We start from the raw sequence: 15895 nt of genomic DNA on the forward strand, positions 1-15895 counted from the left end.
GCACAGGCTTAATTTGAGAACAATAATATACACACAATGTTTACAACCGAGGGAGGTGTGTTGGCGCAGCGGTCTTGGCAATGTCCTGCTCTTTGGCAGGTCTGGGATTCGAGTCCTGCTTGGGGCGCCTTGCGACGGACTGGCGTCCCGTCCTAGGTGCGTCCCGTCCTAGGTGCGTCCCCTCCCCGTTCAACCTTGTGCCCCGTGTTGCCGGGTTAGGCTCCGGGTCGCTGTGACCCCACTTAGGACAAGTGGTTTCAGCCAGTGTGTGTGTGTTTGTGTGTGTGTTTACAACCACTTGTCCCGAGTGGGGCTGCGGCAAACGGGAGTCTAGCCTGACAGCAGAGGGTGCAGGGCTGGAGGGGGAGGGGACACACACAGGATGGGACACCAGTCCGCCGCAAGGCACTCCAAGTAGGACTTGAACCCTAGACCCACCACACAGCCAGCCCCAGCCAACCCCACTGTCCCACCATACCCCCCTATATAGAACAATAATAATTGAATAAATCAAAGTAGCTAAATGAAAATCAAAAAAATGATAAACATTACTCTTCTCACTGTCTCTGACATAATTCTGTGTAACAAGTCAGTACGATAAATTCAGTGCGGTATTTTCTCCAAATGTTTTTATAGAGGGGGTGTAGTGGGTTGGACCGGGTCCTGCTCTCCGGTGGGTCTGGGGTTCGAGTCCCGCTTGGGGTGCCTTATGATGGACTGGCATCCTGTCCTGGGTGTGTCCTCTCCCCTTCCAGCCTTATGCCCTGTGTTGCCGGGTTAGGCTCCGGCTCCCCGTGACCCTGTCTGGGACAGGCGGTTTCAGATGACGTGTGTGTATGTTTTTATGGTCATTTTTCTAGGAAGGGTTCCTGAGCTTTCACCAGATTCTGAAAGGGGTCTGTGGCATAGAAGTGGTTAAGAACCGCTGATATATCACATGGGAAGTAGAGGGTTGGTTTGTATGTAGGCGATAGAAAACCTCACCAAAGCAAGTTTGGGTGATGTGCTGGGAAAGGGAGCAATAGCGCCCCCTGTACATCAGCAGCTCACATGTCAAGTTGGCCTGTAGCTTTAAATCTGGGCCTTGGCAGGAAGCCTCCACATGTTTCCCTTTAGCTGGCCAACTGCCCCCTCCCCAACCCGCTGGCCCGACCCCCCCCCCCCCCCCCCTTCTGGTTACAGCTGTGGGTTGAGGTGAGGCGTTCGAAGGAGCGAGAGCGAGAGGGGAAAAAGGGAGAGCAACTGACACGAGGGTCACAAACACGAAAGCGCTTCTCCTGGACGTGCACACACCCACTCACACACACAAATACACGGTCTCTCTACGAGCTGGTCAACAAGCGATCAGGGGACCCCGGGACTAGGGGACCCCCGCAGGACCAACCTCATCGCTGCCCTTCGGAACAGCACCGGGATCCCGTAGCGTAGGAACGCAGGGAAAATTCCGAACAGAGGCAGCCGCCCCCCGTGGACGTGCGGCTCGGCACAGGGGAGGGAGGTAAGTAACCCCCGAAAACTCCTCAACAAGTTTCCCCTGCCACTCGCAGGAGGATTTGGCTGCCAAAGATGGGATATTTGTACACGGCCCGGTGGTGAATATCGATTGTCTTTGGTGCCGAGTAACGGCAGCTCATCGCCAATCCGCTGAACTATGCCTGACACCAGTCCTCTCCTCGAACCCATCAACCGCTCGGCTCCTGAGCGAAGGCTCGCTTAGGCTAATGAACTTCTCAGTGTCTCATGGCTAAAACGGGACGGGAGGATCGACATGCTGGCCCAGCGACTCGCTTTCCCACGCAGGGTCCTGGTTCCCACGGGACGCCCATGAAGAGACCTCTTTTCTCCCTCCAAGAAGTCCTGTTTTAGCGCCTGCTTGTAATTTGTCAATAATAATTTGGAAGAGGGCGCTAGCAACTCCACACGGTCCATGTCCCACGGTATGGCGTCTCATTCGCGGCGGGAGGCAGCGACACACATCTTGTCGGTTTCCGCTGTCTTTTGGCGAAGTCTGCCGGTTGAACCGCTGCCCTTTATCCTTACACATTCCTGTGCTTTATTTGGTCGAGTGGCAGAATGTGCTGCAGGTCGGGCTCCGATTGTCTGTCGGCTCATGAAAACGCTGACCAGCACGGCGCTGCTGCATAGGCGGCACAAAGCATGGAGCGTAGATGGCCGCGGTCGTGGCATCGCGGTCCAACGTGCACCGCACCACATTCCTTTATAGCTGAGCAAGGCTGTAACGGGTGGGCTGGGACTGGGCGGAGGGTCAGGATGCCCACGAACACCCGATCAGGGCTTGAAGTTCGCAGAGGGCAAAGAGCCGTATTATAACCGCTGAGACGACCTTTGACCCCAAACATCTGACTTTGTCTAATGAGCTGGAACTTATCTGAATTTTTTCCCTCTCTTTTCGAGTTGTGTTGATCGCAATGTTAGTGGGAGTGCTCCATATTTTGTGACCACCCGATGCCTCTGATTATTATTATCATCATATAGCATAATTGGTCTGGCACGATGGTAAATCCAATGCCGCGCAGTTCTCAACCAGCTTGTTCAAACGCCATTAAAAACGGAATGGAGAGTTTGCTTGTTCCTCCATGTTCGCAACCCAAAGACGATGGTAAACCACCTTCGTTTCCTCACTTGCCATGAAAATCCATTGTCGCCATGAGCCAAATTTGACTGGATGGCATTTACCCAACCTGACACCTTTGTCTGGAATGACTTCCGATTCTGTGTTTCTATATTATGCTACTTCCAGTGATTTATCCATTTGTCCACCCAGCTGGGTAATTTCACTGTTGGCTGGGTCAAGTTCTTTGTTTACCTCCTGTTATATTTACTCAGCGTGCCTCGCCGTGCCCTTCACAAAGGAGCAGCTGCGGGCCAAAGACGTGATGTCCACCGCGAGGCAATTCGGGCGAAGCAGTCAACGCGTCACGTTGACTCGGTGTGGCATCTCGGCGTTTGTCTATCATCGCTGCTCTTTTTTTGTACTCTTGCTGGACACGTTTGTCTGTTACGTAAGAGTATCCCATGGGAAGCCAGCGATTAATTTTCCAATTTGAGCAAATGCATTTTGACACGCAGACTAATAATGTATGCGTTCTCAAAGTGGCCCCCGGCGATCCGAGAGGAATTTTCATTTTGGGTCTCGGCTGAAGAGACTCTCTCTGCCGTAAAGGTACGCTTTTGTCAAAATGCTGCTCTGAGCTTGTTTGCTGCTGCTGTAATGAGTTAAAAGATTAGAGATCATAGAATCGGGCCTTTTACAGGGTCAGGAACATGAAACCTATCGGAAGACCACATGTGTGCAGGGTCTCGCTCCTGTTTCCACTTGAATAAAACATACTCGAATATTTCATATCCATCTGATATTTCTGACATTTCAAAAAATTGTCAATCTCTGTGCTATTCAAGCTTGAGAAAATACTGTAGTATGAAAGGGTAATTTTCTCCTTATTGGCCCAGCTGTGCCAGAGCCAAGGATCTCTAGCTGCAAATACACAACCCTCTGGGGGCTGGAGTTTCACTCTCCAGGTGAGCATTATATCAAAGCACCTTCACATCCATCATCAGCCATTCCTTTGCATACCAAGGCGGAAGCGTTGAGCAAATGCAGTGTAAAAAATGCTGTGATGGAACTATGGAGGGGTGCGAGCAAACGCTGCAGCTCCTCTGTAAATGTTAGTCGGCGAGCGGTTGGAAATAACTCCGCTCAGGATCGCATTGTGCCTCCACCGCGCAGGGTGGATGTGGGTAATTAGCGACAGATGCACCATAACCACATAGGAACTAGCAGCGATTTTCATTAGCATCGTCATTGCGCATTGATTGTGCTATAAATCAGGTTTCCCTTAACAATTACCGTTTTTTATTATGTCGCCCTAATTGAAAACAACTGAATGTCATACGTTCCAGGACCCCATCAGGGGATGCATTTTGGGCCCACCAGGACCGGATGGTCCAATATCAGGTGGCACAGAACTGACACCTTTAAAAAATCATGATAAAATCAGTTTTATGATGATATTTGACTGCTGGCTGTGGCAAAAAAATGAGTGTGCAAATAGAGCTCAGTACAGAAAGTGATGTCATGTTTTGGAGGGAAATCTGCTATAATTTTCTCGGTTTTCATGCAAAAATGCTGCTGGCAGTGCCCTGTCAATTCTCAAGACTCCACATTAATTTTTTGCTCTATGCTTTTCACTTTGCTCACAGATGAGTGGAGGAAAGTTAGACTAACCTGAAGTACATATATCCCCCATTATCTGCTCCTGATTCCTTCCAGAAAATTGACCGAATACAGGGAAACCAGGTAACAAAATGATTTATTCCATTATATCTTGTGAGGAAAACTTCCAGTCCCTTCCAAGCCCCAAAATCATCCTAAATGATGCCTGATATTAAATGGAAAAAGATGTGCAACAGATCAAAATAAAATGAAAAATAATTAATAACATTATATAAATGTATATAAGAAATACGTTTAAGAAATACTGATTTCATAAACTTACCATGTTAATATGTGTGGACTGTCCTGAGGATGAAAAAGGCTACATGTCACATTAAAATGTATGACGTTTTGGAAAATTAAAGCACAATGATGCGGAACTAAAGATGCCAATACAAACGTGAGTACAGCAGCGAGACAATTCCCGACCGCAGCGGAGAGCGTGGGTATGCAGTTCCCACAATGCAATGCATCTCACAGTCTCCCTCACACAGCCGCTTGACACTTTTTTCAAATTCTGTCTCAGTGTACAGCACTGGACTAAACATCACCAGACAGGTCCCGCTGTCTAAAACTGCATAAATAAAGATCATGACAGATTATCAATATTAAGTGTTATTACTCCTCACGAACTGAGTAAGTGAGAATCCAGATATCTGGACATGGAATAATTATAAGTGTGCCTCTCCATCCATGGCACGGTTATGATATGGCAGCTGCAAGACTGAATCAGAACTGAACCATCCTGACAATAATCTGCAGCCTGCAAAGGGTTTATAAAAACATAGTTCCTCAGGGCTCTCTCCCGAGTCCGTCCCAATCTGGCAGCACAAACATCCCGAGAAACATATTTACAACAGAGTAGAATTAGGAGACCTTGCCAGGCGCTTACATCACCTGGGTGGTGCTGCCCTCAAAGCCTATGGGATTCAAACTCACAAATAAGTGCTGGTCCAGCTGGAGTTCAATGCAGCCAGTTCAGCATCGACAGTTTGCACCGCAGTGTAACTTTGCACCAACCTGAGACTCAGTCTTGGTTATCGATGCAGTTTGCTCAAGGTGGGGCAGCATTTTCCTTGCCCCGGTGGATAGCAAACATTTGGTGGGAGGTGTCGAGTTGAGGTGAACAAGCTGCCTCGTCTCCATGGGTGGGTCTAAAGTGCAAAAATGTGAACGTCTGAAACCCAGGGGTTGTACGACTTTGAGGGGTCCCCCTGCACTCAAACCTCTTTAATCTCTTTGTGTTTTACCAGGAACTCTTGACCTCTTTAAAGGTCAGTAGACTTAGAGCAGTGCATTACTGCTCATGACCTGGGGGTGTATGGGGTGAAGTACGGAGTCCTGTAGAGGAGGGATGGTGTGTGGATGGAAGATAACCTACAGCTGCAGCCCACCTCTTTTTTTTTTTTTTTTTTTTTTTTTTTTTTAATAGAACCTAATGCTGCTATGAATTAGGCACTTTTTGTCCAAAGGGACCTACAGTTCACCCCATTTATGGAGCAAAAGCAGCAGCAGGTCACCACCTGGATCTTCAGCAGGCAGCGTCTGGGTCACACGGCCACGTCCTCAATGACTACGCTACCCTCTGCCCTAAAACAAATAACTCCGACAGCAATATTGCAAACACAGCCGAGATGCCACATGTTCCCTGTAATTCTCCACATGTCGCTTGAAACATTCAAATTTGTTTTTCCGACGCACCGAACCGGAGAGGATGCTTTGCTTCTTCAGCTCCTTGTCCAGACCCGTGTAGGATGTTCCAGCTGGGAGTTTCGGCACACACTGCGAAATATAAACACGGCCCCCACTTTCCACGTCTTTGTTTGAGCTCGAGACGTCCGGTGCTATTTTTACGCTCCTCTCGTGGGGCGTGTTTACGTTGAATGGGAGGAAGGGCTTCTAGCGTGGGGGTCACAGGGGCCGGGGTGTTACCGACATCCTGACCTCCTCGGAACCCGGCACTAAGAAAACAATAAGGTGGGAGCCGTTCGGACAAATTCCTCAAAGTGCAAACACAGGGACCCTCCGAGACCTACTCAGAGACCACGGTAGCCTGTTTCGAAGAAGCTGCCGATTTCCAATTTATTCATTTCCTGAATGCTTTGTTTTATTTTAGTTTTTTGGCTTTTTACAGATAAGCATGTTCTCATCTTTTCCAATTATAGAACAGTTATAGAACAGAGACCAGTATGTCTTCATTTACTCATTGTTCCTTGTAGTACAATCACAGTAAACTCATAGTAAACTGAAGTACGCCAACAAAAAATGGCTTTAGACATAGAGATGGACAGCTTGCCTGTCCGATACCACCATGTTGTTGGTTCACGTCCCTCAAGTAGCCGCCCATAGAAGTGACATTCAAATAGCAAATACACAGGTAATCGCAGCAGATGGTGTTGGACTCAATCATGGAGCTGCATGGATGATCAAGTGAAAAACTGGTTCCAAAGCGATGGATTTGAGGCCCCTCATGAATGCTGGGAGGGATTCAGCAGCGCTGAGGGACAGAGGGAGCTTGTTTCACCACATCAGAGCCAAAACTGAGCAGGACAAGAAAGTGCCAAGGGGTGGACATATATTCGGTGTGTGTGCCAGTAGTTGTTAGGCCAAGCATCCGGTGTCATATGTGCCATGTAGATACCGACAGCTGTGAAAATGCTTGAAACCCATCAAACAAACCCAAGTGCAGAACGTACTGATACAGAAAAGGTAAATATTGAACAAAGATACGGTAGACTTTGATATGGACATTAACTCTGGTTATGGACATGGGTCAGAGTTTACACGGAATGTGAGCTCGATGGGACCTGAGTGTGTGCTGTGATACCCAAACTCCACTCTCGGGTAATCAGAGTTTACGGAGAATTCACATAATCCCTCAAGCCCCCCCCCTCCCCCGATCAATCAAGTATAATTGGTCCATTTTCCTCTCCTGTGTTCTTTATCTCGGGCTGAAACAGTTGTGTTCCAGAGAAGCTCTACTTCTCCCCCATGACGGAACCGTTAATTAAGCTGATTCTTTAGCTCAAATTTTGTACATTATTTTAAGTAAATTAAAGTGAAATAATCCCCTGTAAACATGGGTGATATTCTTGCAACAGCACCCTCGTTTCAGTAATGCTACCCCCAGGATCCCCCGAGTCTCCCAGCATCTTGAGTTGGTGCCAGTTTATCTTCAGTGAGCCAGACGTCACTTATCATTATTATGTACAGTAATTTACAGCCAACGTGGGGCTCATTGCATCGAGTGCTTGGCTATTATTCCTTGAAACCTCAGGGTTTCCGAGTGGATATAACCAGTCGAATTCAGTCTCGTTACCTTGTTATAACACAGCTGTGTAAAGTGTGGCACCCAGCATTTATAAAGCGCGCTTGCATTGTTTTTATTTACAGGCCAGCAGGTGATGTAGCGGTTAGTGCTGTCACCTCGCGATTGAACGTCCCATCTCCTCCTGTATTGGCCGTGACCGTGGTACCGGCCCTGAATGGAAAGGGTAAAAAATTGAACCGCTGTGTACGCGAGTAAATGAAAAGCACTGGAAAGAAATGTTAAAGCAATTTAAAACCCTTCTTGTGGAATTTCAAAGGATCTTGTACTTTCTGAACTGGGCCTGTTTGCCCAGGAAATGCTGTCCTTGGTTGTATGCTTGTCAGATCACATTAATATTGATTTATACGTGCTTAAGCGTAAAAGTACAGGGAATTAGAAGCGACGGCATCGATGCTTTGCTTTCTCTAGTACCTGAGTCTTTGTTGTGTGTAAAGGACATTTTTAAATTCGACGTGATATATTGAAAATTATTCAACAGCAGCCTAGGGGGATGCAGTGGTGCAGTGGGTTGGACCGGGTCCTGTTTTCTAGTGGGTCTGGGGTTCGAGTCCCTCTTGGGGTGCCTTGCGACAGATTGGCATCCCGTCTCTGGTGTGTCCCCTTACGCCCTGAGTTGCCAGGCTAGGCTCTGGTTCCCTGCAACCCCGTATGCGGTAAGTGGTTCAGAAAGTGTGTGTATACTCAGTAGCGTGATTTGTTTCTTGTCTAGAGCACCCAGATGCCTTCGTGAGAGGTAAAAGTATATAAAAATTGACAGAAGGAGGGGAATTCTGTGATAAAGAGGAACCTGGGAAAATCCATCGGACTTTGAATTAAAATTGACTATCTAAATTAATGTATGCGGGATTTCTGTTTCGTTTGGATTCCCGTATATAAATCGACTGCTTTGTTCCAGAGGGGAAAATCGTGTGCATCGGGTGGATATTGTGTTGTAGAAAAGATCAAACCTTCCACATGTTTCATGGCAAAGCGTCCCAGGGTGAGCCCCCAATGCACTGTGAGGTCAATCATAAGTAACAGCAGGAATGTGATCGGAAATTAAAATCTTTTTAGACTAAAAGTAATAATATGGGTGGTAAACAGATGCCTATCTGTAGGCACATAGGACCAAGTAACATATAATAATAATAATAAGAAGAACAATAAGAAGAAAATAATAATTAAAAATTCTTTTTATTGGGGGGCGCGGTGGCGCAGTGGGTTGGGCCGCAGTCCTGCTCTCCGGTGGGTCTGGGGTTCGAGTCCCGCTTGCGGTGCCTTGCGGTGCCTTGCGGTGGACTGGCGTCCCGTCCTGGGTGTGTCCCCCTCCCCCTCTGGCCTTCCGCCCTGTGTTGCCGGGTAGGCTCCGGTTCCCCGTGACCCTGTGTGGGACAAGCGGTTCTGAAAATGGGTGTGTGAATTCTTTTTATTATTATCAATAATAATAATAATAATAATAATGGGGTGCAGTGGCACAGCAGGTTTGGGCAGGGCCTCCTCTCTGGCAGGTCTGGGGTTCGAGTCCCGCTTGGGGTGCCTTGCGATGGACTGGCGTCCCGTCCTGGGTGTGTCCCCTCCCCCTCCGGCCTTACGCCCTGTGTTGCCGGGTTGGCTCCGGTTCCCCGCAACCCCGTATGGGACAAGCGGTTCAGAAAATGTGTGTGTGTGTGTGTGTATTTGATCCATTAAAAAAGCAGGGTAATTTTTATTGCTTCCATTCCAGGTAGGTACTTAGATCCAGAGAAAAACAGCAAGAACGGAGACTGGGGCTTGAACCAGCATTCATCAGGTGTCACAGTCCATGTCCTTAAGCTGCCTCCTTATTTTAAGGACTGCTTCATACAGATTTAAACAGATGTCGATGGACACGGCTCCTGCTTTTCAGTTTACGCTTCGTCGTATGGTATGATAATTAAGGATTCGAGAGCGAGAGGGTTCAAAGGTGCACCAATTTCCGTCTTCGGTGGCTCCCGGGGCATCGTGGCCCTCTGGCCCGCTTCACTTGAGCCCAAGGTTAGCGGAACTTTCCAGAGCCCGTGGTCCGTATAATGACAGGAAGGGAGCGAGCTGCCAGAGCGTAAACAATACTGCGACTTTTTTTCTGCTGTCCTCAATACATTGTTGAAGGTCCACTTCCTGTGTGTATCGGGTCACAGCCCCTTCCTGCCAACACCGACTCTGCGCCACTTGATCTGAGCACCGAGGGCTCCGGGTCCCCCCTGCTCTGCATGTGTTTTCACAATTTGTAGGGAACCAGGTCTGTTGACCCCCCAGCCCCCCACCCCGGGAGATTTCTCCAGGCAGCATTTCCTCTTCTCCGATATTTCGCGGGTTCACGTTGTATTTCACACCGTCACCACATTTTGTTTGGCACCTGGACCAGAATGCAACTCTACTCCTACTGCAGTGAAACACCTGAATGTTTTGTTGCAGCCAATCGATATATTTTCTCTCACCACACTTCATCCAACACACGTTACATGGGTGTATTCTGGGCAGCAGGTGGCATAGTGGTTAGCGTTGTTGCCTCATAATCGCAAGAAATGGGATGGAATCCCTGCTTCTGCTTTAGTACCTTTGATCAAAGTACTTACCCTGAATTGTCACAGTAAAGAAAATTCTCAGGTGCAATTTTAAATCAGTGCAAGTAGCTCTGGAAAAAGATGAATGAATTAATAATAATAATAATAATAATAATAATAATAACCCAAGGTCGGTCCCAGAAAAAAAAAACTGGTAAAATTCAGTACAAGCAGGATGCCACTGTGTCACGTGGTGCAGTGCGGACACACTTGTCAGTGGCAGTTCAACGTTCCCCGAGAGCCTTCAGGCCGTCCGTGTTTCCTTCTTTCGTTCTCTCTGATACGGGGCAGGAGATGGACTTTGCACAGATGTTAAAAGCAGATGTTCGACTTTCCGGAACCTTCCAGGGTTACCGCACTTGGGGCCAATGGCCCCCCTTGGCTGTGGCGGCGTTGCGGACGGATGACGGAGGACAGAGGGAAACACCCATGAGACGGGGGGTCGGGGGGGGCGATGCATGAAACATCATAGTCCGTTCCAGGGCGACACCCACTACTGTTGAAGGCAGCAGAAAACTTTTATTTTCCTAAATTATTATTATTTTTCATGAGCGCGAGCGGCTTCCGAGGAAGAGCAGTCCTGTCTTGGGGAGAAACCGTCGGGCGGAATAACAGCGGGTGGAACCCGTTCGGAGGGCCGCGCAGTCCCCTCAGGGGGAAAAAGACATTTTGTCAGAAATCCCAGCATGCCTTGCTCCCGTCGGTGGTTCCTCGGCCGTGTGCCTCGGAGACGAGGGCGCGGCGCGTTTCCCATTGGCTGAGACCTACCCTGTAATTCGGCAAAAATCTGTCTGATTTGCATAGTGTTTATCGAGGAAAGGAGACTATTTTGAATAAATATGATCCTCAGTTTGTGTCTCTTTATTATTTTCATACTGACTGTATGTTCATGGAAACCTCTATTTCCTCTCGTTTGCATTTTTTTGGGGGGCTTTTTAAATTACTTGCACTTCGACCCCTTTTATCGGCAGACCTAATAATCAGAGCCCATATTTATTTGTTTATTAAATATTAAAGAATTTTAGATATGAAACAATTGATTTATTGGACTGCACAGGATGCGATGCATCACTGCTTTGCAGATGTACAAAAAAAGTTTTCAAGTTTGTTGCTGCGAAGGAAAACAGTCAAAAGTCCTAGGTTCAAATTCCCTTGGTGTGTAAACCTAACACTCTAGTATTAAAAATAAATAAGTAAGTGGGCTAAAGGAACCAGTCCTGAAATATATCAAAATTCACTTTGGACAAAGGCATCAGGTCAGTAATAATTTGTAATGATGGATTTTCTGACCGGGAAACAATTTACATATAGTGCAGTTGCAGTGTAGCGAGAATGCAGATGCCTGTTATTGTATATTAATATTAATGGAATGGAATTGTTTGACAGTTTTTTAAAATAATGTGAGAGGCTTGTGCAGGGGGTGTGATGGCGCAGGGGGTTGGACCGGGTCCTGCTCTCCGGTGGGTCTAGGGTTCAAGGCCCGCTGGGGGTGCCTTGTAGGGGACTGGCGTCCCCTCCTGGGTGTGTCCCCTCCCCCTCCAGCCTTACGCCCTGCGTTACCGGGTTGGGCTCCGGCTCCCCGCGACCCCCGTACGGGGTAAGCGGTTCAGACAGTGTGTGTGTGGTACAGTGAGACCTCAGCATGCTCTTAAACAATATTTGGTGGTGTGTGTGTTTTGCAGATGAGACACGTTGATACTATGTACGTGTGTGTGTGTGTGTGTGTGTGTGTGTGTGTTATATGGTACAATAAGAGCACACCGGCTGGACGCTGCCGTTTTCCACATTTCGGTCAGCACTCTGGAAACAGAAGATTAAGCAGTCAGAGGAGGCGAAGCTGGCGCGCTCATGAGCGGCGACGCCGAGGTCGAACCTCCAGCCATTTACATCCCGCATCCCCTCAGCGGGGTAAAAAATCAACAAGGAGCAGGGAGTGTTTTAGGCACAGGGCCTTTTTGCATTACATCATCAAAATGCTTACACCCTGATGCCATTGCCGAATGGGGGGGGGTGGGGGTGGGGGTTGGGGGTTGACGTCAGTCGTGGCCAATCTGCTCCTATCTGGTCAGCAGCTGGACCGCCCTGGCCCTGAAACGGCTATGGGAACACGGCCAACTAGGGCAGAGCTGGGGAGGAGGAGGAGAGCAGAGGGGAGCGGAGTGGCGGGGGGGGCGTCCGGCTAATGTGTCTGCGGCCTGCGCCGGACGATGGATATTAGAAGCACCAAAACTGGGCTCCTTCAGCCAGAGCGGGACGTGAGAGTGGCACGTTTCAGCGGCGCAGCACAACCTAAGCGAACGGAAGAGCTCCTCGTTATTCTGAGTCATCTGATGCATTCAAGCCCTAATAGAACTTGATAGGTTTTGCTGGTTGGTTTTTATTCACAGTAATTCCCCCGAAAGGGAGGAAAGGTGACGCTTGGATGCTTTCATCCCTGGCACTAGGTGGCGCCGATGAGTTGGACAAGTTTAAGCGTAAAAGTGGGAAAGTTGAGAGTCCGCTGAGTGATTTGTGATTTTTTTTTTTGTTTAGTCACGTGGTTTACGTCCTGCTGTCCTTGTATTCTTGACTCGTCCATCTGTAATGACACCGATGTCAATTTTGAGCTGATCTCTAACTCAGCCTAGGGGGCGTAGTGGCTAGAGGTGCTTCCCTCTATTCAAAGAACCAAGGTTTGAATCCCACCTCCTGCAGCTGTTTCCTCAATCAAGGTACTTACCTTAAACTGATACAGTAAACATTACCCTGTTGTGTAAATGGGTAAATCAGTGTAAGTACCTTAACCCTCTAAGTTCCTCTGGAGAAAAGAGTCAAATGAATAAATACCGATCTCTCACTCACACACACACACACACACCATCTGAAACCACTTGTCCCATACAGGGTCACAGGGAGCCAGAGCCTAACCCAGCAGCACAGGGTGGAAGGCCGGAGGGGGAGGGGACACACCTAGGACAGGATGCCAGTCCGTTGCAAGGCACCCCGAGTGGGACTCGAACCCCAGGCCCACCAGAGAGCAGGACCCAGTCCAACCCACCGCGCCACTGCACCCCCAGTACTGATTAGCTGAAGAGTTTTAAAAATAATTCTCTTTCGTTGAGATCATCGCGCAGGAACGAGATGGATGGGTTTCTCAGGCAGACGAGGGCCTTTGCATGGGGCGCAAATCAAAGACTTGGACGATTCCGGAGTCTCGGTTCTCCTCCAGCACAGAAGCGGTGTGCTTTTGCACGGGGCTTCTGCCAGCGAGGCCCCCAGCCCGCGGCTGCTGGCGATTGTTCCTGCCGGCGGGGCGTCAGGAATGTGCAAACACGGCTCGGCGTGGCGGTCCGCCTCTGTGTTTGAACAGTTCGCCCGCTGTCTAGGAGAGAGGCGGGGGAGGTGTGGGGGACGGTTGCTTTTTGCCCAGAGATCCGAACATGTAACTATTTCGCCAACGGTACTTTGACAGCCATCTCTGTGCGGATTGTACTGTTTTCCTTTCACACCCGGAGACAGCTGCGCGCTTTCCGAGTGGCTCGTCGCTACAGTTCAGTAGCCATCATCCATTCGTCTATTTGTCCATCTCCAGCTATCCGTCCATTATCAATAATTACTTGTCCAGTGCAGGTCTGCTGTGATCCAGAGTCTCTGCTGGAATCACTAAAGAGCACTTAGGTGTCCTCACTTCTGAAAGTGGGAGGAAGTGACCTTGTATGCCTGTGGATGGATAGAAAGATGGATGGATGGATGGATGGATGGATGGATGGATGATTGGCTGGTAGATTGGATGGATGGATGGATGGATGGATGGATGATTGGCTGGTAGATTGGATGGATGGATGGATGGATGATTGGCTGGTAGATTGGATGGATGGATGGATGGATGGATGGATGGAGATACATTCATTGAAACAAGAGGCCCAGAGTCTATCCTGGAAGCACAGGGTGCAAGGCAGGACCCACCCTGGACAGGGTTCCAGTCCGTTGCTGGGCAAATTTTTGTTTTGTTTATTCAGTCATTGTTTAACATCGCCTACAAATTAACAAATGAACGAAAACCAATAGCCAAAACAAACAAAGCTCCAAACACAGTGGAATCATAAACACATTAAACTGAACGCTCGCTTTCACATTAAAATATGACAAATTGCAGTAATATGGTTTTAAGAAAAACTCTTTTTTTTTTTTTACTGAAGTAAATGCAAGTATAAAGACATTTTCTAATAAAGTCAATAAAGAAAATAAACATGTCATGACTCACACAAATTTCATCCATAAAAACATTCACAATATATTACTCAATAAATGGAGTAATCATAACAGCAAATACCTTAATATATAGACCGATATCTTCCCTGAGGTCTCCTGAGAACATCAACATTCAAACATTTCATGGCAGCCATAGCTTTACACCTCTGCACATTTCTCTGAAACGGATCCGACATGCAACAGATACGGGAAAAAATAAATGAAACACTTCCATAAATAATTAATTAAAATAGAAAAAGAGCCTATACAGCGACTTCAGACAGGTTTTTCACAAAACGGCCAGGATTCATACACCTGTCTTGACCAAAAATATTAAACTGGACATTTCAACCATTTCGTTGTCATTTATTGTTCAATGGGAGCACTTGGGGGGAAGGGGGGGGCAGCTTGTAAAAGTGCTTTATAAAGTGCTCATAATATCAATCCATGAAACGTCCATCCATCGTCAATAACCGCTTGTCCCGAGCGGGGTTGCGGCGAGCCGAAGCCTACTCCTGCAACACAGGGCGCAAGGCTGGAGGGGGAGGGGACACACCCAGGACGGGACGCCAGTCTATCACAAGGCACCCCAAGCGGGACTCGAATGCCACCACGCCACCCTTTCATAAAACGTATATATTAAAACATAATTTTAAAGAGATTTTAAACAGAGTAGAAGTTTTTTTTTTGAAAAAATCACACACACGGGACCCATTGGGCATGTTGGGGTATGAACCCCTGAATCCACTTTGCCAGCTCACTCCACCTGGTCTGCGAGTGTCAGCCAGATGGTAATTAGAGGAAAAGGAAAAGCTGCAGGACTGTGACTCGGGCAGGAAACTGAGCCCTGGTGCACTTCCTGTCCCGGTAGAGCCGGACGGCTGAAACAGGTCTTCTAGTGGACGTCACGTGGAGACGTGAACCTTGACGCACTCGCCGTCCATCCCTGAGGCCAATGTGGTTCACCGGTGTCACTGGAGAGGCACAACCTCAGTGCTTATGAATGAATGAATGAATATAGAGAAATCCCACAACATACAACATGCATACATACATATGTATTTCTATTGATGGCACAGATGAAGAAGAAGCAGATGTATAAATCAGAACTGAGGCTGCATTCGTGAGCAAAGCCCGTTGCTTAAGTTCTTCTCCGCGGCCGTGAACAAAGAGACCGAGCCTCTTGAGCAAAACCTTTGGAAATGCGGGTGCGAAAGAACGGCCGCAGAGACGGTTAACGGGCTCTACCCCAGCACGGGGAGAACCTGCAAACTCCACACAGACCGAGCGGGGAATCAAACCCACGTCCTCTCGCACCACCCAGGTGTTGTGAAACAGCAGTGCTACTCGCCGTGCTGCAGTGCTGTATAGGTGGGTGCACCAGTATAAGTACCTTAGTGCACAAACCTAAGATTGTAAGTTGCCTTGGACAAAGGTGTCAGATAAATAAGCTATAAGTAATAACTGTGGTAAATTATACCGTGGTCACGCCTCACCATTGTCCCTAAATGCAACAGTCAGTTGTGTGTCTCTGGCAGA

General features: G+C 48.2%; 1 protein-coding gene across 8 annotated transcripts in view; it reads left to right on the forward strand.

Moving 5' to 3' along the window:
- The window catches only part of kiaa1217 (KIAA1217 ortholog), a 123629-nt gene that overhangs the window by 27860 nt on the left and 79874 nt on the right, over positions 1 to 15895 (forward strand). Inside the window, exon 1 of one of the 8 annotated variants that reach the window (XM_029255117.1) lies at positions 1438 to 1498. The exons of the other annotated variants lie outside the window; for them this stretch is intronic. The gene's annotated coding sequence lies outside the window, so the exon portion shown is untranslated. Of the gene's footprint in view, positions 1 to 1437; positions 1499 to 15895 lie in introns of those variants that run through there. 8 annotated transcript variants of the gene reach the window in all.

The sequence above is a fragment of the Scleropages formosus genome, chromosome 9 (assembly GCF_900964775.1).
Source record: "Scleropages formosus chromosome 9, fSclFor1.1, whole genome shotgun sequence".
NCBI classification, from domain to species: domain Eukaryota; kingdom Metazoa; phylum Chordata; class Actinopteri; order Osteoglossiformes; family Osteoglossidae; genus Scleropages; species Scleropages formosus.